The 25322-nt window shown below is 31.0% G+C and overlaps 1 long non-coding RNA gene and 1 pseudogene across 4 annotated transcripts; one reads left to right on the forward strand and one right to left on the reverse strand.

Annotated features, from left to right (window-relative positions):
• Window positions 1–5888: 5888 nt before the first annotated feature.
• LOC131662276 (TMV resistance protein N-like) lies at window positions 5889–12315 on the reverse strand (annotated as a pseudogene).
• A 7641-nt stretch (window positions 12316–19956) lies between these two features.
• On the forward strand, window positions 19957–24498 carry LOC131662279 (uncharacterized). Of its 4 annotated transcripts, none has more exons than XR_009301496.1 (6): window positions 19957–20233; window positions 20394–20485; window positions 20587–20811; window positions 21053–21104; window positions 21251–23259; window positions 23365–24498. It is a non-coding gene; the product is annotated as an uncharacterized LOC131662279 (long non-coding RNA). The 4 variants fall into 4 exon arrangements; XR_009301497.1 differs by having other exon boundaries at window positions 20394–20462; XR_009301495.1 differs by having other exon boundaries at window positions 20394–20811; window positions 21251–21831; window positions 22696–23259; window positions 23365–24492.
• The last annotated feature ends 824 nt before the right edge of the window (window positions 24499–25322 follow it).

The raw sequence follows: 25322 nt of genomic DNA on the forward strand, positions 1-25322 counted from the left end.
AAGATGCGATATCTTATCGAGCTCACTTTCAAAAACTTCTCTTCCCATCCCCACCCTCTATTTCAAACAAGTTTTTCACATAGGATTTTCAAAAAAGGTATGTACAAACAAAAGACAATAACATAAAAACAAAGAGGTTCCCATGGAGTACCATGGATATGAGGGGTGCTTAAAACCTTCCCCTTGTATAACAAACCCTCCGTAGCCAGAACTCTGATAAGTTTATTAGTTTTGATTTTAAAAACTTCTGTGGGTTTTATTCACTCTTTCACCCATTCCTTTTTGGAAACAATAAAGCGTGATGACGACTCTGTTTAAAATGAGCTAAGTCTTTCCATGACTCTAGTCTCACCAATTTCACCGCTACACTTTAAAAAAATAATTTTTTTATTTTAAAAATGAATTTTTAAAATATTACAAATTTTTTTACATTGGTTTTTTTAAATTGAAAGACTAATTTTAACATCCTATAACCTAAACATATATTATTAAAGATCAAAACATAGTCGAAACGGTAATTTTAAAAAATATATATATCTCAAATAATTTTTATGAAAAGTTATTTGAAATAGAGTTATTAATCCTGACCGCTATCCCGACGCTCCGTAGCGGAGCAGCACCCCGCCGCGCAATATGCAAGGTGCGGAGGCGGAGATGAGAAAGCGGTCGCTACAACCCCTATACTAGGTCGCATGTAGCAGGAAATTCCAGGGCGGAGCGGTTTATTTTGTTTTCTGTGTTTTTTAGATTTTTTTCTTCTGTATTTTGATAAGAGATGAAGAAATACTAAAGAAAGAAGATGAAGAAGTAGATGAAGCGGTGAAAAAAAAGAAAGAAAAAAGAAGATGAAGTGGTAGACGAAAAGAGATGAGAAAGAGGGGATACACCCTTTCCCAAATAAATGTTAAAAATAGAAAAAATAAGTAATTTATTTAATATTGTCCCAACAACTACTTCCCGTTGTAGAAATGTTTGATAGGCAGTATACTTACAACTGTAAAAATGTTTGATAGGCACTTTAATAGGCACAAGTAACTGTAAAAATGTTTGATAGGCACTTTAATAGGCACAAGTCACAACAACTCTGTTTCTAGTACAGCTAAGTAAAAATAAAAATAACATATATTAATAATAAAAATAATAATAATAATAATAATAATAACATATATCAGTTTAATCCATTATTATTATTCTATTCCATTATTAAAAAATAAAAATAAAAATAAAAATAATAATAATAATAATAATAATAATAATAATAATAATAATAATAATAATAATACTAAATTATAATCCTACAACTTCTTCCAATAAAATTTTCCGCCAAAACTTTTCACTAATTTTTTATCAATTAATAAATTAAAAAAATTAATAATATCTAAATAATAATAATATAATTAATTCATTTTTTCCATAATACAATTAATTTTTCCCACATAGTTTGTCATGCCTCACCCACCTCTCCGATAAATTTTTTCACTTTTCACTAATTTTTTATCAATTAATAAATTAAAAAATTAATAATATCTAAATAATAATAATATAATTAATTCATTTTTTCCATAATACAATTAATTTTTCCCACATAGTTTGTCATGCCTCACCCACCTCTCCGATAAATTTTTGATTTCATTAAATTAATTTAACTAATTAATTAAAATAATACCATTATTGTGGAAATTGTGGGAAGTTATAATACTACGTAGTTGATGTGAATAGTATAACTAACACCATTATCTCACGTTTCTCTTCATTTTATCAATTAATAAAATAAAAAAATAATATCTAAATAATAATAATAATATAATTAATTCATTCTTTCCACAGTCCAATTAATTTTCCCCACGTAGTTTGTCATGAGCCACCCACCTCTCGAATAACCTTTTTCACCAAATGCTATTTTATTCAACATATTAATTAATATTTGTTTAAATAAAAACAATATTTCACCATACATGATTAATATGATAATATTTGATTTCATTAAATCAATTTAATTAATTAATTGAAATAAAATAATCAAAAATATTTCTATGAGCAACACATAATACTTGGTGGGAATTGTGAGAAGTTATAATATTACTTAGTTGATGTGAATAGTATAACTAACACCATTATCTCACGTTTCTCTTCATTCCATTAACCCACAATATTTAGCAACTATATATATATCTTTATTGCTCAAATTCACATCACCTACATTTTAGTAATGACAATAAATTTGTTTTCATAGCTTCATTATTGGATCAAGATATAGAAGGATTCTAATTGTTCACACTTTTAGAATACATGTTATTGATGTAAACCACTTTTAATTTTGGGTTGTGTTTATTATTATATTTAGGCTTTGTTTGCGAGTTTGGAGGGGAGGGGAGGGGAAGGCTTCTGAAAACGAAAATTTTAAAAAAATATAGGAAAATATTTGACAATTTTTGAAAAAATGATTTTGTTTAGAATGATAAAAGAGTCATTATCATTACTAAATTTTTAATTTTCAGAATACTATAAATAACAACCTAAAAGATATTTGGAAAATTTATGTAAGTCCTCCAAAACCCTCAAAAACCCTCCTTCAATACAATGTTTGAGTTCCCCATTTTATGGGGTTTTTAGTATTATGAAGAAAACCAAACCCTCCAAAACACTCCTACCCAAATTCTTTTTACTCTTTTCACCAAATCATCATACTAAATTATAATCCTAAAAGTTCTTCCCACCAAAACTTCCCGCCAAATTTTATAATAAATAATAAATAAATTAAATTAGATAATAAATAAATAATTAATTAATTAAATAAATAAATAATAAATTAATTAAAAAAAACCACTCACCCACTTATTAACTTTTTTCTCCAATTTCTCTCTCCTCTTTAGTTTTATTTTAAAAACGTAAATAATAAATAAACATTAAATTGATTTAAAAAATCCACTCAACCACTTATTAAATTTTTATGACTAAAAATATGGGACACGTAGTTTTCTTTTCATTTTCACAATTACTAATTTTCACAATTACTAATTCTTCTTTTGTTAACTAACTAACCCCATCATTCCATATTTTAGAAATCCACTCACTCTTTTTAATAATTCCACTAAACCATTATCTCATAAAATCTCCATCTATATTTATAGCAACTTCATTTTTCCAACTTACTTCTCTTTTCATTCCGTATATATATTCTCTTTAGTATATAAGAGCTTTTGTTTGTATGTTTCTCTTTTGCAATTTTATCTAAATTCTACATCTTCTTCTTTATGTTTTTTTATATTTTTTAAATATATTGTTTTTTCTAATTTTATTGATGTTGAGTAATTGTGATTTTTGTTATAGGTGCAACATTTGGAAGTCTACAAATACATCTAAATTCTATATCTTCATTCTTTATTGATTTTACTATTCTTAATTTCTTCTAATTAGTAATCTTATACCGTTTTATTTTTAATTTTGTTGATGTTTGTTGAAAAATTACAGGTATAAATTTGAAAGCAGCACAAAAGGTATATACAAGATTTAAAATTTTGTTTAATTTTTATCATTCTTATTTTCTTTTTATCATTTAACTTTATAGCGTTTTACTTCTTTTTCAATTTTATTTATTTTTATTAATTTTTTAAAAAAATTGTAAATACCTTGAAAAATCACAAAATTTAGTTTTTAAAAAATTGTTGAAATGTGGTATTGAAACAAATTACACGTTTTAAAATGGTTGTGTTTAGCTTTTATTATTCATATTTTATTCTTAATAGATATTAATTTTATGATTTTAAATCTAAATAAAATTTGATAAATCTTTACACAATATTTCTAACAAAGAAATTGATGTCTTAATAAATTTTTGCATGACCTTGAGTTAGGCTCATGAAATTTAACTCATATCTAGATGTCGAGTAAATTAAAAGTTACCCAAATTAATTTTATATCTATATGTTGCAACTTATTCTATACCTTTAAATTTACTATTAGCTTGCAACTTATTTCACTGTAATTTATTTTTTGGCCTCTAAAAATTTATTATTTATCTTTTATTTTTAAATTATTTTTGTATTTTTTTCAATTATAATTTCAAAATTCTATATATTTTTTACTTCTTTTATTATTCAATTGAGAAGGCCCCATATATTACATATAGATAGTTAATTTTTCTTATTTATTAATTATATTCATTTTAACTTTTATTTTAAATTAAATACATAACTAAATTTTATTTAACACATATTTTTAATTTATTTTTCAAACTATATTAACTATTAATATTATTGCATTTTTATTTTATTAGTCAAAATTAAGGTTGTTTTAGTAATTGTATATTTTTATTTGATTTTATTTTATTACTTATTTATTAAAAATAAATTTTCTTCAACTAACTTTTAAATTTCTCCCACTAACTTTATATTATTTATTTATTATTTTAGTAGTTTTATATTCATTTTAATTTTACTTTATTTGTTATTTCTAAAACTAATTTTTATTACTAACCAAAATTATTTATTTTTAGTTATTTAGAAAATTTTAGTAGTTAATTATTTAAAATTTTAGATTTTAAATATAATTATATTATTATTAATCTATGTCCAATGTTATAATTTTTTTTCATTTTTAATAAATTGTAGTCTAAAAAAATATTAAAACCCACTAATGCCATTATAGTCTTTACTATTTTTATTAATTAACATATTGTTTGCATATCCACTATAGCACCCAATTAATATTTCACTTTTGATTTTCTAACTTCTAATGCATGCATATTTTCTTGGTTTTGTTTCTTAGTATTAAATTAAATATTAATTTTAGACAACTTTTTTATTAATAAGAGTATATAATTTTTCTTTGGTATTTTAGAGATGTATTTTAATTTCTAATGCATGAATATAATGCATAAAATACATAAAATTATACTTTTTTTTAATCGTATTACTTTCTGTTTGTATAAAATTAAATATCAATTTTAGAAAATATTTTATTATATTAAAAATAACTTTAGCGAATTCATATATGTAATTATGTACAACTATTTCATAACATTAAATTATATATTACTATTCCGTGCATCGCACGGGCAAACGTCTAGTTCTTCCTATTTTTTAAAGCTCTTCCCTCCCTTTCCCTCCAAACTCACAAAGCCTTAGTGATTTCATTGCACCTGTCTATTCTTTTTCTTTCTCATTGAATGAGTTTTTTTCTTTTCCTTTTATGTTATTTGGATCATTAGAGGAAACATAACAATGTAATTTATTGGATACTTTCTTCTTTCATTTTAAATGTCAATGATTTCAGGTTTATAATTCAATATATATATTTTTTTTTTCATTTTGGAGCTCAATGATGATTTCAAGTTTTGGATTGTAATCAATTGGTTATTAATAAAGATCAATATGGTATTATTTATCATACATGGATTTTAAGTTATAATTGCTATCCTACAATTTTTTCATGTTATGTGTTTTAAGATATTTTTGTTTTTATCTTTTAACTCTCTAGAATAATCTTTGATCAAGAAAATATATATTGCAACCACCTTCTATCACAATGTAATGTCTTAAGTCACCCCACTACATTTCACAAAACCACTCACAAGTATTTTATATTGATGCACATTTTGCTATACCGCTAATTTTCCCTGTATTCTCAAGTTGTTTAAAAATGTTTACTTCCCTCTTTCATTTGTATGGATGTTATTTCTAATTTTTTATTTTGTTTGTAGGTACATATATCTTTGAAGTATAAGAAAATATGTTCTTTTTGTAAACATTTTGTTGAATATGTTGAATTATGTAAGATTGAGAATTAGAAGATGAATGTTAGCAAATTATTTTTTAATTTTTTTATAAAGTCAATATTATAATATGTTATGTTATTCTAATTTTATTGACATTTTTTTTTAAATTTGATTTTTTTGGTAGGTATTAATATTGAAGTTCTTTTAATATTATTGATGTTTATTAATTTTCATTTATTTTATCATTCATATTGTTTTTAATTTCTGGATATTACTTATGTTTTATTTTCATTTTTTACTATTCTTTTCTTATTTTGCTTATCATGGTTTTTCTAATTATCGTAGCTTAATTTTAAATTTTATTATTTATGTATATAAGATAATTAGTTGATTTCTAAAAATTGATTTGAATATGAATTTTGGTTTATATATAATTTGCATTTTTCAATTATCTTATAAATATATATTTTATTTTTTCATTTAAATCTAACTATTACATCAATGATATTTTTTAAAAAATATATACTCATTAAGAAATACTTAAAATATTTTTTAAAATATATATTTCTTAATACAAATTTAATAAGACTTCCCGTGCATCGCACGGGTAGACGGCTAGTAATAATAATAATAATAAAAGTTATTCCGCTATCCGGAATTCCACTATTCCCACTATTTTTACTTTTGAGGGTCGGCCGCTCCGCTCCGCTATTCGAGATTAATAACTCTAATTTGAAATAGTTTTAAAATTAAGTGATTTTTTAATATTTTAATATCTAAAAAGAGTTTTAATGAAATTATAAAATAAATTTTCATTTGAAACTTCTTTGTAATTTTTTTTATACAAAATCATGTAATATTATAAAAATCAATTTTAAAAAAAAAAAAAACTAAAACAAACGGACCCGCCCTAAGAAGGAGAAAATAAAGGGAAGTAGCTAGCTACAAGTTAAATTTTGGATTATGCTTAAGTGTCTTTAAGTAAGTGTCTTTAAGTGGGGTATGAGGATAACTTAGTCGGTACGATTTCCAAATTTTGTAAAGACCTAAACTACCCTCCCAAGTCAGTTTGGACTGAATTAGCTTGAAAAGAAAGTTGAGCTTTAACCAGACTCCAGCTATAAGAGAAGGTAACATAAAAACCTGCAAGTTGACAACATAAGAACAAGTCCTCAAAAGATAACTGTCCTTTGAAAAAAGTATTAATTGCAGAAGAAGTGAAATGCATGCCGAACACTTTACCTTGACAGCATACCAAGCAGGAGTGAATAACAATATTATTGGAAAGGACGGGTCCTTGTTGACAAATACAGAAAGAGCTATAACAATAGAATCAACTTAAGACAGATTACAAACACAGTTTGATACCATACCACCAGTCTAATGCATCAACCGATTTTGCTGAATGAATGTCAAGATTTGTTGTGCTCATTTTACTAGAGAAACGGAAGAAAGAGATCACAGATCATTTCTGATTTATACTATTCTTCTGACCCTTTTAACAAGTGCCTCAACAAAAGACCTGTTCAATGTGTCGTTCCAACTCAAAGTTATTGCGATACACCGAGCATTGTTTTCGAGAATCATGCGAATTTTAAAACAATTATTCATTTGAAGGATTTGAGCTATTTCTAAATTAAAAGATAGACTAATATAGATGGTATAATTAGAAAGTGGGTAAAAGAATTCATACCAATTGAACAACAATGATGTTCCTCTTCTTTGAGAGAATAAGAAGGTTGCTCCTGGTCATCTTCATTTTCATTGTTAGAGCTTCTGACTTCATTCTCATTTTCCGAAGTCCAATCAGACTCATCACTAGCAGAGTCTTGCACAGTGGATTTTAGTTTTAATTCAACAATATTCTCAACAATAGTATTACCCCGGTCCAGCTCCAACTCATCTTTTAAGGCATATAGAGGTAAGACGCCACACCCTTTTATCCCCTCCTTTGACCAGCACAATTGTTCACTGTGACCTTGAAGTGTGAATTGAAATGATAAGTTGCAAGATGCATAACTTCCACTTTCTTGTATGTTGTAACCATGCCAACATATCAATACATGATCAGAAATTAATGTCCCGACATAATTGAGAACATTAAGATATCTGTCGACTTCTTTGTTGTGTTCAAAGATGATACAATGAAGTAAATGGTCATAAACAAGGAAACCCTCAGATAGAATGATGCAAAATATGAAACCACACAAGTCAGATTTTGGAATGGAAGGAATAGTTAGTGATACCCCTATTGTCTGAAAATCAAACTGGCAGGGAACTTGTGCTCCAGGGAAAACAGAGAAATGATCAGAGGAAGAGCTTTCATCTTCTTCACCAGGAAGGTGCTTAGAGAATGTTTTTACCATGTTCTCAAGCAATGACTGTTGGGAGGAGTCTGTGTCCAGATAAGTGCAATTAACGGCTTTCAAATATAGCAGGGATGGCGGAAGCTCTGCTAGAGACACAACTTTCCTGCATTCACCTAAATCAAGCCATTCAAGCATTGAATGTTTTTGGATGTTTTCTGGGAGACTTTCTAAGTTGCAACTCTCATTCAGTTTTAGGTTTTTTAAACACCTTATGCCATCAAGGATGTTCCACAGACTCAATGCATCGATTTCTGTGCACCCAGAAAGGTCTAGAACGCTAACAAACCTCAGTCCATGATCATTTGATAACTTATTCCCAACAGTGTTAAGCTTGTTACATCCAGTTAGGTCCAGAGAAGTAAGTTTGGTATTACGCCAAATCGATGAAGGCAACTCGTGTATAGCAGTACCGTGTAAGTCCAAATTTGTCATTTCCTCCGATGACACCGAAAACTCCGTGAGAGATGAACAACCATGAAGTAAGAGATTACGCAGAGATTTTAAATGAATGTCTATTTTAAGGCTTTCAATCTTTCTGCAACCTCCTAAATTTAGATGTGTAAGGTTATGATGAGATAAGATGGATGGATGGAACTGACGTAGGCTTTTACATTTATAGAGATGCACCTCTTCCAGATTTGTAGCCCTTGATAAGTCTGGGATCTCAATGAGATCTTTGGAGTAACTAAGCACAATTAACTTTAAATTCACAAGATTCTGTAACAAGAAATAAACATGGCATTGCAGAGAAACCATTAAATTTATAATCATGCATGAGTATTGATTAAAAGAGGAACTAAACCTAATTAAACATAAATAGAAGCATGTCATTCTAGCTTTGGCGCAATTTTGTGAATGAGCGCCAAACTTTCTGCTAGAACTCTATAACTTAACAAGTATATCAAAACACGTTTGTACCTGAACTCCATCCCATAGTTTTTTAAGCTTGCTATGAGTCAGGTTGAGCTCTAGAAGCATTTCAGCACAAAAGGTTGTTGGCAAAGACTCAAGGCAGTAAGCATCCCATCGAAGGTACCTTAATTTATCAGAAAGCCACTCGAGACCATCGGGAAAGTACACATTGCACGTTCTACCATTAGATCCATTATAGATTTTAAGATATCTTAAGGTTGTCATCCTTTTAAAGGAGTCAGACTTTAAGTATAGATCCCCAACTTCTGTACTATCAAATGTTATAGCTTCCACAGCTTCAGTTCCCTAACAAAAGAAAATTAGATTTGAATTATTTTAGAAAGGTTGTCCACTTTGTGTTTTCATGTACAAGTAAGTAATTGCATTGTCCACTGACTTTGTTATTTTTCAATAGATCGCATATTTCTTCAGCTTTCCACAATCGACTTCGTTTTCCAGGATCTTTAGATTCTTGATTAACAATATCCCGTCCCATTTCTTGTAACAAATCATGCATTTCTAAACCATCAACTTTTGAATTGTCAAGCCATATCCAAATCAGTTTTAGTTGTATGAGAGATTTATTTAGAAGGACTTATATCCCACTTATTGCAAACAACTCACAAGCTTCCAATAAGTCTATTACAAAATATTTACTCTCTACTCTCAAAAAGCACGCGATGTCTAGAAATATGGCTTTTTGACAACGATCTAAGTCATCAAAACTCAATTTTAACACATCGCAAATTTTCTTATTGGGAATCTTTTCCAGCTTTTTCAATTCATTTTCCCATGCTTCTTTGCCTCTTGAACGGAGATTTGCACCTATAACTTTTAAAGCCAGAGGATTGCCTTTGCAATAGGCAATTACTCTTTCTGATAGATCTTCATATCCAATTTCAGGATGTTTTTCTCCAAAAACTGACAAACTGAATAGCTGACGAGAATCGTGTTTGTTTAATACCTGAACCTCATATATTTCACAGTTATTGAACAGACTAAATACGTGCTTATCTCTAGTTGTAATAACTACCCTGCTACCTGGTCCCAACTCATCAATTTTTAGGATAAGATCTTCTATTTGCTCTAAGGTTTCCACGCCATCCAACACAATGAAAACTTTTTTACGGGCAATCCTTCTCACGGAAAAACGGGATTCTATGTAGGATGCATCAGGATGAAAATTTTCTTCCTCTAACAACGTAGAAAAAAATTTAGAGTGTACACCATTAAGTCCATACTTGTTTGACTCATCCATTACATTGAGGAAGCAACAACCTTCGAATTGGGAATGCAGATTGGCATATAAAGCTTTAGCAAGGGTTGTCTTTCCTATGCCACCCATGCCCCATATTCCAAGGAATATAACTTCATTTGACCCAATTTTCAGCGTCGATTCAATTTGTTCATAATTCTTCTCAATTCCAACAAGCCCCTTAATTTCATATTGGTATTTAAGATTCAGTTTCAGCAAAGCATCTTTGACAATGTCCTTAATGAAGTCTGATTCAGTCCTAGCATATGAAAGAGGCGAAGAAGGTTTTACAATTGTAACAAATCCAATAGAACAAAAATATGTAACATCTATGGTTAACATAGTTGCAATGGCTCAGTAGAGCAAAATAGAAACAAAAACTCGATTTAAGAGGATAGCATCCATCATCTTGTATATTTTCTTTAAAACTATCATTATACCTTGTCATACAACTAAGTTTAAAATATATCAGTGATATTAACTTAATGAAAAAGACGATGGAGTACTTAATGAAGAATCCTATGGATGTTTGCTTGTGTTGAACAAACTTGATTGGGGGTTTAGGGGATAGCATCCACCATCTTATATATTCCGAAATATATATATATATAAAACTAAAAATTAGAAAACAAAGCATACACATGATATGAGGTAGTTATGGAGTTTACATATAATTTGTGAAAAATACAAATCATGATATGTAAAAAGCTAGATAGTTCCTTTTGTTTACCTGTAATTTTGAAAGTCCCAACCAACTAAACTAGCTGCCTCAGTGAGAGCAGCTTTCCATATCTTCAACCTGTCATAATTGTGCTTCAAATCTCGCTTATGTTTTTGAAAGGCTTGCTTGTAACTCCCAGTCTGGTTCCTCACGTGTGACGGATCTATGTTGTAAAAAACAGGTATCACAATCTGCTCCTTATTTCTCTTGCATTCTAGAATCTTTTTGAGCTCATTCAAGCACCACTTTGAGGAAGCATAGTTTTCTGAGAAGATGACAATAGATACAAGGGAATCCTCAATGGCTTTGATGAGTGTTGGAGAGATCTCATCTCCTTTTTTAAGCTCATTGTTGTCAATGAAGGTTTCAACTTTCTTTCGACTCAAAGCATCATAAAGATGGGTTGTGATGTTTTTGCGAGTATCCTCACCTCGAAAGCTAAGAAAAACGTCGTATTTTTTCAAAGACGCCGCAGAAGAAGAAAGTATAGATGAAGAATCAAAAGCGTTGCTCAGTTGCTGCCCAGCCATTATGAATTCCAAGTGCCTGCACTACACTACACACAGTGTTCAAATGTGTTTGTGAAGCTTGGAGGTTAATAAATGAATAGAGAACTAAAATTTAAAATCCTAATGGTATGAACACAGCAAAAATCTGAACTTTGATCAAGTGAAGAGCAACCTAGATAAAAACCTAGAACACATCAATTCTAATGATTCTACTTGAATGTACAACAGATAGTTTTTGAGTTTAAATGTGATTTTTATATTGAAAATTCCTATTCAACCCACTTTTATCTAGAATCAATTTTACATAATCAATTCATCCAAAATCAATTATTTTCACCGCATAACCGAACAGACACTTAAAATTGAGAAATTGACAAAAAGAGTGAAAGATTAGTCACTCTCCACATAACAATTTGTGTTTTAGGTAAACAAATATGAGAATGATTTGAAATATATGCAGCCAGAATTGGCAATAATTTATGGATTATGAAGTTACCATGAAAATTAGCAACAATTTATGGATTATGAAGTTACCATGAAAATTAGCAACAATTTATGGATTATGAAGTTACCATGAAAATTTGCAACAATTTATGGATTTTGAAGTAACCATGAAAATTAGGTTTGGGGAAAAATTGCAGCATACCAGAATCAGAACCAGAGGAGCTTATTGCAACTGACGAATTCTTAAGAGCTTCTTCTTCTGTAACGTGGCTTAGTAGTTATGAACAAGAAAATATGAAAAATGTAGATTGAAAATTGTCAAAGTCTTCCATAAATAGAGTACTGCTACGTGGATAAGTTAAACTTTTTTCTTACTGAATTTTTATTTTATGAATATAATTTTTTTCAATCCTGTTACTAAAACCACAAACAACCCTATACATACTTGTGCGTTGACTCGATTTACAACTCCCAATTACAATAACTACTGCCAAAATTTACAGCTAAAAACCAGTCCTAAGAGAACATTTTAAGCATACCTAGCACATAAAAATTGCTCTAAATTCCCCCAAAAATAAGATTCTCTTTCTACATAACCAAACAGTCCAACACAAAACCAAAGGAAACAGACATTGTTTTTAGCTCCTTCTTAAAATTAATGGTCAATTATGTTTTACTTCCCTATAAATAAATATAGCGAATATTATGAAATTGGGGCACCAAATATTTGAAAGAAATATCTAGTTGTGCTTATTCGATCTTCCTTATCTCCACACTAATCAGCATCTAAAAAGCAAGTAATTGTTGCTTCTTCGCCTTCAGAATCTTGTCGAAATTAAATTCCATATTCTATCGATCTTTTTAGGTATCTTAAAATTATTCTTGCGGCCTTCATATGTGGCAGGTTCACTCATATATCTCCTCACTAATACTACTATGAAACCTATATCAGGTCGACTGTTGCATACGTATCTCAGAGATCCAATAATTTGCTTGAACAAAGTTACATTGACTTTGTCTTTCTCTCCATGCTTCTCCAACTTCAAGTTTGTTTCAACAGGTGAAGATGCAAGATTCGAATCATCCATTCTGAATCTTTTGAGTGTCTCTTTGACATACTTCCTTTGATGCAGCACCATACCTTGCTTCGACATTTGAAATTCCATGTCTAGGAAATAAGACAATTTTCCCAGATCCGACATTTCAAATTCCTTAATCATCAGCTCTTTGAACTTCGACAAGTTCTCCAAGCTATTTCCAGTTACCAGCACGTTATTAACATATAAGCAGATGGTTTTTATATTTTGTGTCATGACCTGAACATAGACACCATACTCAGATTTGCATTTGACAAATCCTAATTCAACTAAGTATGAGTCAATCTTCTTGTTTCATGTCCTAGGTGTCTGCTTGAGACCATAGAGTGCTTTGTGCAACTTATATGATTTACTCGCTACCTTTTGAATCACAAAATTAGGAGGTTGTGTGACATAGATCTGTTCGTCTAAAGGACCATTAAAAAATGATGACTTCACATATAAGTGAAATGTCGACCAGCCTTGATTGCATGACAATGCTACCACTAGTAAAACAGTCTCCAATCTTGCTACTGGAGCAAATACTTTAGAGTAGTCCAACCCTGCTCTTTGAAGAAATCCAAGAACTACTAATCTTGCTTTATGTCTTGCTATCGACACATCAGCATTGTGTTTTAGTTTGAACACCCATTTTACGTCGATAGCTTTTTTATGTGATGGCAATTCGACTAACTCCCGTGTGTTGAATCTTTAAACCCTCCCTATAGTTGATTGGTTCAGCACCTGCAAGTAAAGCAAAATAAATGATTCTCCATCTGGTGTAACTTCATCATCACCAGCTACTTCATAATCTTGAAGTCTTGCTGGAAGAATTCGGATTCATTGAGGTCTTTGACTTGAAGCAGCCACACCTTATTCAATTTCGACTATGTCAGGAATGTTGGCAACTCCTTCGACTTCGACTGGAGTTTCGACAATTGCATCAACTTCAACTTCAGCAGTTGTTTCTTCAAAGTCAGAGCTCATCAATGGCTTGTTGATTAAATTACTCGAATTTCAATCTCAGGCAGAATTTTCATCAACCATAATATCTCGACTCAATACAATCTTCGCATTAACTGGATTGAATAGCCTGTACGCACCATTATGATGAAATCCTACCCGAATCATATATTCACTCTTGTCATCAAGCTTCCTTCTTCGTGCATCACAAACATGCTTGTAACACATAGAGCCAAACACCTTCAGATGACTCACTGGTGGTCATTTGCCACTCCACACTTCTTCAGGAACCTTATTCTTCAACTTCTTGGTACGGCACCTGTTCAGGATATAAATTGCAGTCGAAACAGATTCACCCCATAAGGACTTTGGCAGATTCTTCTGCTTCAGCATGCATCTCTCCAAATCCAATATGGTTTTGTTCCTTCTTTTAGAAATTCCATTATGTTGAGGAGTATAAGGAGCAATTACCTCATGATAAACACCATGTTCGACACAAAATTCTTCGAACATCTTGGATGTGTATTCGCCACCTCCATCTGTTCGCAGAACTTTGATCCTCTTCTAACTCTGGTTTTTGACAAGTATCTTAAATCTCTTAAAGATGTCAAATACTCCGTCCTTTCTCTTGATCACATGGAGCCACTGCTTTCAACTAAACTCATCGACAAACAAAACAAAATATTTGTTTCCACCAAGGGTATGTTCTTCGAATGGACCACATACATTTGAGTGTACCACTTCAAGTATGCATGATGATTTCATTAGCAAATCTTCGAATTTTTATTTTATGAATATAATTTTTTTCAATTCAGTTACTAAAACCACAAATAACCCTATGCATACTTGTGCGTTGACTCGAATTACAACTCCCAATTACAATTCCTACTGCCAAAATTTACAGCTAAAAACCAATCCTAAAAGAACATTTTAAGCCTGCCTATCTGATAAAAATTGCTCTAAATCCCCCCCCCCCCCCAAAAAAAAAAATAAGATTCTCTTTCTACATAACCAAACAGTCTAACACAAAACCAAAGGAAAGAGCCATTGTAACTTATTTTGGGTTAAATATGTTTTACGCCCTTATAAATATAGCAATTTTGATTTTAATCCCTTTAAATTTTTTCATTAAACAATCATCCTCCCAAACTTTCTATCCCTAAATTTGGTCCTTCCCCTTAGTTTTCACTAACAGTGGCTTACGTGTCACGCCACGTGGAGAATAGCTTGGCAAAAATTTAAAAACGATTGAGATTGCGGGGTTTTTTAACCTCCTCTAAACGAACCTAGAACAAAGAAGAAGGGTGATGATTTAAGCAACTTTTAAGAAACTCATTATTTCACTAGAAATCAAATTTCTTTGAAGTTGGGACTAAAACCGAAACGCGTTATATTTATTGAGACTAAAAACTTATCTAACTATAAAATTAATCCCAAGCTTTCTACGCAACTCTCCAGCCTACAGGGTCGTCTGATCAACACATTTTGATGCACATTCTTTCACTATTATATCACGACAATTCTATAGTATCTTTTGTTATTTCTACTATTTTAGTGTATTGCCTAAGCTTTGTTTATTTTTACCTTTATATTAATTTTGTAATTTATTTTCAGCTTAAATAATTATTTGATATCTTCTCGATGTACATGTCATAATTTGAGTTATGGAATGTCATTTGATGCGTTCTAATATGCGTTGGAAATCTGAGAGGATGAGCTACAAGTTTCATGTTGAAGTCAAAAGCAAATTAGAAGGGAAGAAGAGTCGAATAATTCATTTTCATTTTCGACTTAAGAAAACAATTAGGACCTGTTTGTTTTGGCTTTTTTTTAAAATGATTTTTATAGTGTTACATAATTTTGTGTAAGAAACTTTTTATAAAAGCTTCAAATAAAATTTTGGTTGAATAGTTATTCTTAAAATGTGATTTTAGGTATTTTATCTATTTATGAAAAAAAATTGGATATCAAAATTTCAAAAAAAATAACTTAATTTTGAAGCTATTTCAAATAGATTTTTATAAAAATCATTTTTTAAATACAACTTTTTGAAAAAATTACGATTTTGAGTAAATTTTGGTCTTCAAAAATGTATGTTTATGTTATAGGATGTATAGATTAGTGTTTCATTTTAGAAAAAATCAATATAAAAAAACTTGTAATATTTTGAAAAACCGTTTTGAAAAATCTATTTTAAAAAATACAAAGAAAAAATCCATTTTTTTAAAGCTGAAACAAACAGGCCCTTAGTTTTGGGCCAGTTTTTATGTTTTATGGGTCGTTGCTATTAGGACCCAAATTCTCTTTTATTTTAAAACAACTATTGAAGCCTTAAGGCATTAGGTCAATTTTCACGAAAATACTTCTGGTCTTAAGAATTTTATGGATAGCTAATTTACTAGGCTGATCTACTGATAACGGTTTCCATCAAACCTTGAGGTTATTGTAACTGCAATTCGATTTCAATTCCTTTCAATATTATTATGTGTTTCTTGCATGCTTAGTTCAGGTTTCGTAAAATATATTGATTTAATTCGATAGATGCATGTTCCTAAGTTTAATCACGTTTAACGTAGCTTTTATGTTAATTTACCCAATCTTTAATTACTTGCTTAATTCGGTAAACAGGAGCATAAATCGCATAATATCAATTACACTTGTTTAATTGATATTGTAATCAAATAGTGATCTAATCCGCTTAGGAAATTGAAGTTATAATAACCAATGATTGGTCGGAAACCGAATCAATATATTAGCTCGTAAATCTTATTCCTATTCAAATTCTTTTAATCATAATATTTATCGATAACTAAACCCCCTTTATTTTAGTCGATTGGTTAAATCAGTCAAGAGTTCTTGCAATACGACTTGAGTGTCACTTCTATTTTACTACACCTAAATTACTTGTTTTTGACTCATGTGCAACAACGGATCACCATCTTAACCCTTAGGCCAATAAAGCTCTCGCTTTATGCCCCAAAATTTTATTTTTTTACAAGATCATATCCATATGTTAACCCTTAAATCTATGGCACAAACGCGTTGAGAAAGTTGTATTGAAAGTATAAAACCTTAGAGATTTTAAACTTCATAAATAAGAGATAATTTATTGAAATTAGGTGAAGTTACCGATCAACCTAAATTAAAGAGTGGTGATGTATGTTTAACGACATATGAGCTTGAAAATTTTGAGTTTTTGTTATGCATGACTATTTAGTATGAGATATTGTTTGAAGTAAATTCTAAATGTAAGGATATGCATATTGATGTTGTTGTAGAAGAATTGAAATGTCTAGTTACATTTTTTGAAAAATATAGGGAACATGATTTTGAAACTGCTCTCATTTCTGCTAAAGTTTTTTTTTTAAATGGATATAGAACCCAAATTTTGTGAAAACAAACTATTTTTATAAAGAAACAATTTGATGACAATATCGATAATGAAGTTGTTAAATCTTCAGAGAAATTATTTAAAATTGGTTATTTGTATACATAGTAAATAAATCAATTACTTCATTTCAAAATAGATTTGAACAGTTTAAATTGTATAATGATATTTTTGAATTTTTTTAGCATTGAAAAAATAAGGTCATTAGATAATGAAAAATTAAAAGAGCATGGATAGATTTGTTTTACTTATAGAATTAAAAATCTTTTTAAAAAATTATACAGCTAAAAAATAATACACCAATCGACATACTTAATTATGTAAAATAATTTATTCTTCTCAAATGCATATATTGCTTATAGAATAACGTTACCAATTTTTGTAAGTATTGCTTCTACGAAATGTTAGTTTTTAAAATTAGAATTAATAAAATTTTATTTAAAATCAACTATGTCTTAACAAAGATTAAATAGTTTATCTTATAAAAAAAGATTAAATAGTTTGAATTTATTATCTATTGAAATATAAATTTGACAAGAAATCAATTATGATAATTTAATGAACAATTTTGCATTTCAAAAAGACCAAAAAATAAAATTTATTTAAATTATTTATATTAAAAATTAGTTTTAGAAAAACCCAATTTTTATAATTTCCTTGAGGCCTTAATATTGGTTGAGACGGCTCTGCCAACCTACAATAACGTAGAGACATGTTGCTCATCCTCATTAACTCCCAACCACAAATATAATGCGTAATAGAAAAAATGAATTTTTATTTAGTCAATAAAGTAAAAAATATATACAAAAGCGGAAAAAAGATATAATATGCATACCACATCAAACCAACTTATATCTATAAGTCTAGTTTAGATTTTGCATACCACTTAAACCATTGAATCTCTCACTACACTTTTACTCGGGTCAAGGTCTACTTGAATAGGTAGGTCACATCCATCCACTATAGTGTGAAAATCGACTAAATGCCTTAAACCATTTCACTAAGGATTTACCAATTTAATCTTACATATCTGACTCATTACACTGAAATAGAAAACTCAATCACTATAGTTTCTAAAAATGCATAATTAGGATAAATATGTATTCAAATACTTGTAAAGGTGCATCATGGCAATACACAACGTCTTGAATCTGTTAGACAAGTGACTTCAAGCACAAGAAAGGAATGATTTACGATATTAAAAATTCGTGATTAATTTAAATATTCTTTAAATACCATATTGTGTTAAAAAGAAGCAGAGATAAAATCACCAGAAATACTAAAGTAAATGACAAAAATAAAAGAGATAAGGTTAGAAAGATGACACTGAGATTTTTACAGGTTTGGACGAATATTGACAAACTCTTGTCCCCACGAGATCTTCTTGCCAGTTATAATAATAATCTTAAAATTTTACGCATCATGTCCACGAACCTTCGTTACAAGCTTATCTCCTAACAAAAAGAGAGTTTTTCCACAGGATGAACTCACGAATAAAGTATATATTTTACTTGATAATCCCAATAACCAAACAAGATTTTAACCAGATTGAGTTCTATATCAAACAAAGATTTTTTTCAATGGATGTTCTCCAGAACTAAACTCAAACTTTCAAAATTTTCACACTTTTGAACTATAACAATGGAACGACATCAGTATACAATATTCCTCACAAGTAGTTTTCACTTACAAGGCACTAAGGAAACTTTGGTGAAAGTGAAATATTAAAGAGAATGGAACATATTTGATAAAATGTTAAGAAATAAGAAAATCTTGAATTCTTGTGTGATTCCAAATGAGGATAATCAATTAGGCTAATCAATTATGCATCCCAAATTATCGATTGTTAAGGCCGTAGATAGAAGGTTTTGATTTTTAGCCATTACTAATCATTAAGAGACTCTCTCAATCGATTTTATACTCAACCAAGCAAAACCTATTCGATTAGGTAAATACTTAGGCGATTATCTAGTTAGGAAAAGTCTTTCAATCAATAAGACATTCCTCTAATCAATTAGCTAGGCCAAAAAAACATTTTAAGGAAATTTTGTCAAGTAAAGAGAGGCCTTAAAAACATTTTAGGTGTGTGTATACGTATGTTTATGTGCGTGAGTTGCCTTAGAATCTTAGGAGTTACTCTCCTACTTTCACAAGACTTTGGTCAATCAGAGATTTGCGGTCAGGAGAGCTTTCACACCTCATCTCTTTCATAACTCCAAAGCTTTCAAGTTCTTTTTCCATATACATCGATCATATAAGCACTTCAATGGAACCTTGAATCTTCTACTCACTAGTAAAAAAAGAATAATATAATTTTAAAATTTACCCCCAATATACTAAAAAAAAGTGTAAATGAGAAACACAATGGCAAATTTGTAAATAAAGTGTTATTTTAAATATTATTAAATGATAATATACACCCTATTTTTTTAAAAACAGGTTTAAATTAAAAATATTATTATAATCAAATCTCAATTACTCCCTTTAAACTAAAAAACGGGTGTAAATTTATATAAATTAAAAAAAATTTATTCCCAATTTTCTAAACTCAGTTTTCTAAACCCAAATAAAAATTCCCAAAATAAACAAAACACACTAAACAAAATTCCCAAATAAAGAACACGACAATTTTCTAAACCCAACTTTCAACAAGCCTAGGGATAAAGTCTCCGAAAATGGAATCCAAACGTAATCGGAGAACAAAGCCGCATCAGAATTTTCAATTAATTTCTGAATTCTTCTCAAAGAGAATCCAAACCTAGTTTCATCGTATTTCACCGAAACCCTTTTCACCATCGCAGTGACGACAGCGAAGTTGAAGAAGTTTGAGAGTTCACCATCGCTCATTTCACAGTGACGACATGCATTGGTAAAACGAAGGTAGGGTTTTATACTCCTGAAAATGGACTGTTGGTTCAGAAATTAGTTCCTATTGTTTGAATGTCTTGTGTTGTGTATGATTACTTTAGTAAATTTAAGCATTAATAGTTATTCAGGAACTGAAATTGTTCATGATTGTGTGAATTAATTTGTGTTGCAGCTTTAGAACAGTTGATAGATCACTTGAGGAATGAGTATGATAAGGTTCTTTGAACACAACAATGACTTGGTAAATGAATTGATTTCTGTTAGGTCTGTATGTATGTAAATGAATTTATTCCTCTATTTATTTAATTTTACTAATCATCTTAATCTTGAAGAGACTGTCAACTCAGTGCTGTTACTTTGGCCAGAAATCGTCGGAATCACACTTAACTCATCTTGCCGGTAAACTCAGCCGGACTCGGTCATCCAGAAACGATAAACAAACTCTTCGCAGGTTTTCCTTCCCCCAATCTTCTCCAATATCGGGCGCAAGGATTAAGAAGCATTGATATATTATTACAGTCGGAGTCACTGCCGTGTGACCAATGGATAATGGATATTCCTGTTGTTGAATCACTCTCTTGCAAAGCTAGGTAAAAACTACCTATAATTTATCCACAATGTGTTTCACTCTTGAAACTGAATGTTATATTTCTTATTTTTCATTTCACCATTTTGCATAAGCTAGTTATCTAGTTTGAGTTTATAAAGGCCTATACATCTAGAAATGTTGACATATATTGTATATAATTGAATTGTTATACACTCAAAACGCTTCATTCTTTTTTACTTTTGATTTTCAATTTCTAACCTACATTTACTAACAACGCCTAGAAACTGGTTTATCATTCTTGGAAGCTGCAGGCATGGTTTGCATCCTATCCAGGTGATGCACAGCTTTTGTTTAAAATATCTTTTATATGTTTGGTTCTCATGTTGTGATTATTTATTGGCTTTGGTTATTATCTTATTATTTTAAATTTATATTTAGTCATCGAGACTTTGAACATTTTTGTGTGATATCCTCTCCAGGAATCTCTGGTCCGTACTCACGGTTCACAATGTGGATTTTGTACACCTGGTTTTGTTATGTCCATGTATGCGTTACTGCGGTCAAGTCAAACACCGCCTACTGAAGAACAAATAGAAGAATGTCTTGCTGGAAGTTTATGCCGGTGCACTGGTTACAGAGCAATAATTGATAGTCGGTAATACTGAGGTAGGAATTGAGATGAGACTAAAAAGAATACAATATCAAGTTCTGGTTTCTGTAATGCATGTGCCAGAACTAAATCAATTACACCCAAAACTCAGAAACCCTACAATTAATTGAACCCAAAACTCAAAAGTCTTGTGATCAATTGGACCTAGAATTCACAAATCTTTTTATTTGTTTCAAGAAATCTTCACAAAGGCCACTGTTTTTTCTCGATGTCTCACTGTCACCTGTCTCGCTGTACTCTGTAACGGTTCTTTTTGGTTGGTTTGTATTTATGTTGGTTGAGACCGGTCTTTCCGTTCTTACAAGAAAAACCATAAATCCTCTTATCTCCCTCCCGGTCCAGGTCTTTAGCGGCAACATTCTCACAATACAAAGCTCACACAATGAATTTGTAAGTGAATCCTCATCTATGTATAGGTCATAATACATCACAAATCTTAGCTCAATATTTATATAATTTGGTTTAAGAATTTAAGGATTAGAGATTTATATTTTAAGTTTGTTTTATTTGTTTGCTTTTAGATGAGAATAGGGTTGTTCACCTAAACTAGGATTTCTAAAGAATACATATTTGTCTCTGTTAATAATGGAAAGGAAATGAGTAGTTATTTGGCTTTCAAGTGGTGTTGACTCTAATTTAAGTTAGGTAGTGCTAAGTCAGTATATTAGAGTTGTTTTAAGCTTAAATCATGGTGGTATATGACATGATTTTGTCTATTTTGGGATTTCCTTGGTCTATAGGCATTATGATTTAATGCAATGGTCTGATGTTACTTTGGCCAACCAATCTCCTGTTGTGAAGTTAGTGATATACAATTATGGAAGCATCATTTTTAATGGTATTAAGATTGCTGTGAAGTCAGTCATATTAACATTGACTACAATATTGCTTTTTTGAATTCCTTTTTGTTTGAAAACAACCAACTTGTTTAGTTAATATTGGGAGATGATCTTTTACATGAAGCTTACTTGTTGAAATGTATGAACTTCATAATATTACCATACCCAACTTCAATAGAACTGATTTTCAAGCATAATTAGCCTTAGAATCGGTCAACTTAGGAATTTAGAGAGGCTTCATGTGTCGGATAATTACTTTTACGATTATCTCCCTTATGAGATTTAATACTTAGCGCACCTAGTAGAAATTCATTTGTAGTTTCTTATAGTACAACTATTTTATTTCTCCAAATAATGTTGTTGTGTGGATGTAGTTCATGTCTTTTATGATGAAATGTCCTCTATTTTGATGCAGGAAAATTGTATCTATGTTCTAGTGTTGACTAAGTGTATGTTTCTAAATCTATATAATAGTTTTTAGGGTTAAATATACTTCACCCCCTGCCAATGTAGCGAGATTCGGTTTGCCCCCCCTGAATTATTTTTTTTAGCAAAAGCCCCTTAAAAAACCCAAATCATGGATTTACTACTCCTTGTTACCACACCAGCTGACTGGGCAACGAAAGCCTGGACACGCTGGCGCTGACATGGCAAACCCACCCTCATAATACTAGGGTTCATCTTTCCCTAATTCCTTCGTCCAGACTTTCCCAGCTTGGTATCTCCATCGTCTTCCTTCTCTTGCTCCGCTTCCATCATCGCTTCCATCATCGTCTTCCTTCTCTTCCCCGTATTCGTTTTCTTCACTCAGCCATCTTCCTACCCTTCAGTCATGGCGGAGAGCAACTCGTATAGCAGTGTCAACTCGTTTCAAAATCCAGATTTACCTAGATGTGGCTGTGACAGACCCATGAAGTTGTGGGTGGCCAACACGGTTCAAAATCGCAATCGCAAGTTCTGGAAATGTCGCAATGCTGGGGTAAGTATCCTTCTCTATTATCTGGAAAATTGTTCAACATCTGGGAAAATTGTGGAAAGTTGGTCTTTACTAAACAAGCCTTCATTGTGTGTGTGTGTTTTGCAGTCTGTGAATAGCTGTCAATTGTTCTTGTGGGATGATGAAATCAGAGACCATATCAATATGCATCGGATGAAACTACCAGAATGTAAAAGCTGTGATATACTATCAGTGAAGTTAGAGACCGCAACAAACAAAATTGAGAAGTTGAAGAAGAAGAATGCAAGTCAGAACAGTGTTAATATGAGGCTGAAGAAGACTATTTTGATTCTCTGTTTATTGCTTATTGGCATTGTGTATTACTTAGATTAAGAGCTCTTTGTTTGACATTGTGTATTTTGGTGGCATTTGGATGTATAAACTTGTTGAATTTATGGCAATAAAATGAGTTATGTTTTATGTCAATTGGAAATGTGTAATTTACATCAATGAAACCTGTCTGTTAACATGATAAAATTGATGAACTAAATCTGAAACTGATGAACTAAAACTGAAACTTTAACATAACAAGTGCACCTTATCAAGGGCATAATTCAGAATACACATGACAAAATTGTCTTAGCAAACATTAGCTTGTCAAAATAACTGTCTTAGCAGCACACAGATGCACCAAACATGTGCTACTCAAAATAACTGTCAAACTTTATCCTTACATTAGTGCACCAAACATGTGCTAGTCAAAATAAACAACCTTAGCTAATCAAATTAAACATAATGAAATTTCAAGTCTTCTTTGATGGAGTTCCCTTCTTTGGAGTAGTCTTCTTTGGAGTATTCTTCTTTGGAGAATGCTTGGATGGCTTTTTTGGAGCAATCTTGGATGCCCTTTTTGGAGTAATCTTTGAAGATTTCTCTTCATCAATGTCCATACAAATAGGCTGCTCAGGGTTTGAACCTGGACCAGTGAATGGTTTTGGTTTCTTGAACCAGTTCTCCTTTATCCTCTCACTTACCCTTCTCCTCACAACTGGTTTGTCAATCATCTTTCCCTTGCCCTTGTAGTTGTTGCTTGTTGATGCCTGAGAATGGAAGTCTGGTATGCTGCTTAGCATGTCATCAGTTATATCTCCAAACAATGAATCAGTCTTGGTATCTTCATGGATTTCATTGTTTGTAGCAGACTGGTTCCCAGGATTTTGTTGACCTTCTTCATTGTTTGTAGCAGACTGACTTCCAACATTGCTAGTACCTTCTTCATTAGCATTTGGTCTCATTTTCTTCTGAATTTAAAAAGCCAGATACATTATAACCAAAGAAACTATATTACATACAAAAACAGTTGCAGTAGATAAATTACCTTTCTTTTCATGGCACTCTGATTTTGCCTCTTGCTCTTGCATGTCTTAACATTGTGGCCCACCTTGTCACACCTAGTGCATCTATAAGATACACCAGGTAACCTTCTTCTAGCACCCTCTTCCCCACTTTCCCTTATTCTTACCCCAATGAAGGGTCTACAACCATTTGTAAAACCTTTCTTACATCCATCAAAACAGAAATAAAAAGATCCAAACCTTGGTTGGATGGTAGGTAAAGGCCTCTCTATGTTTATCTTCACAGTGTTTCCAGGATTGACCCTATGCAACTCAGATGCATACCTCCACAGATTTGCATACTCTTTGTCTGCATCTCCTTCAATGATTTTTTTGGCAATCAACTTTGCTTTCCATGCCCTGCACACAGTGATCCCAACAGAAAAATTTTGTCTCATGTCTTGGATGATGTCACAAATCCTTACCTTGTCAGAAGTTCTCATCTTTTTGACCACAGCCTTAGCCACCCACTTAGAACTTGCACTTTTGTTATCCAAAACCCTAGCACATGTGTGGGTATCTTTTATAGTCTTTATGGCATAACTGTGCTTATGGCCCACTTTAGAGCAAAGCATTAAAAAACCACATTTGGCCTTGCACTCAACCCTCACTCTATAACTCTCATTTTTTACAAAGGTAATTTCCCTCCCATTTAATACTGTCCACTCACGGATGGCCTCTCTAAAATCATCTAGGGTATTGAACTCCATA

The sequence above is a fragment of the Vicia villosa genome, linkage group LG3 (assembly GCF_029867415.1).
Source record: "Vicia villosa cultivar HV-30 ecotype Madison, WI linkage group LG3, Vvil1.0, whole genome shotgun sequence".
In the NCBI taxonomy this organism is placed as follows: domain Eukaryota; kingdom Viridiplantae; phylum Streptophyta; class Magnoliopsida; order Fabales; family Fabaceae; genus Vicia; species Vicia villosa.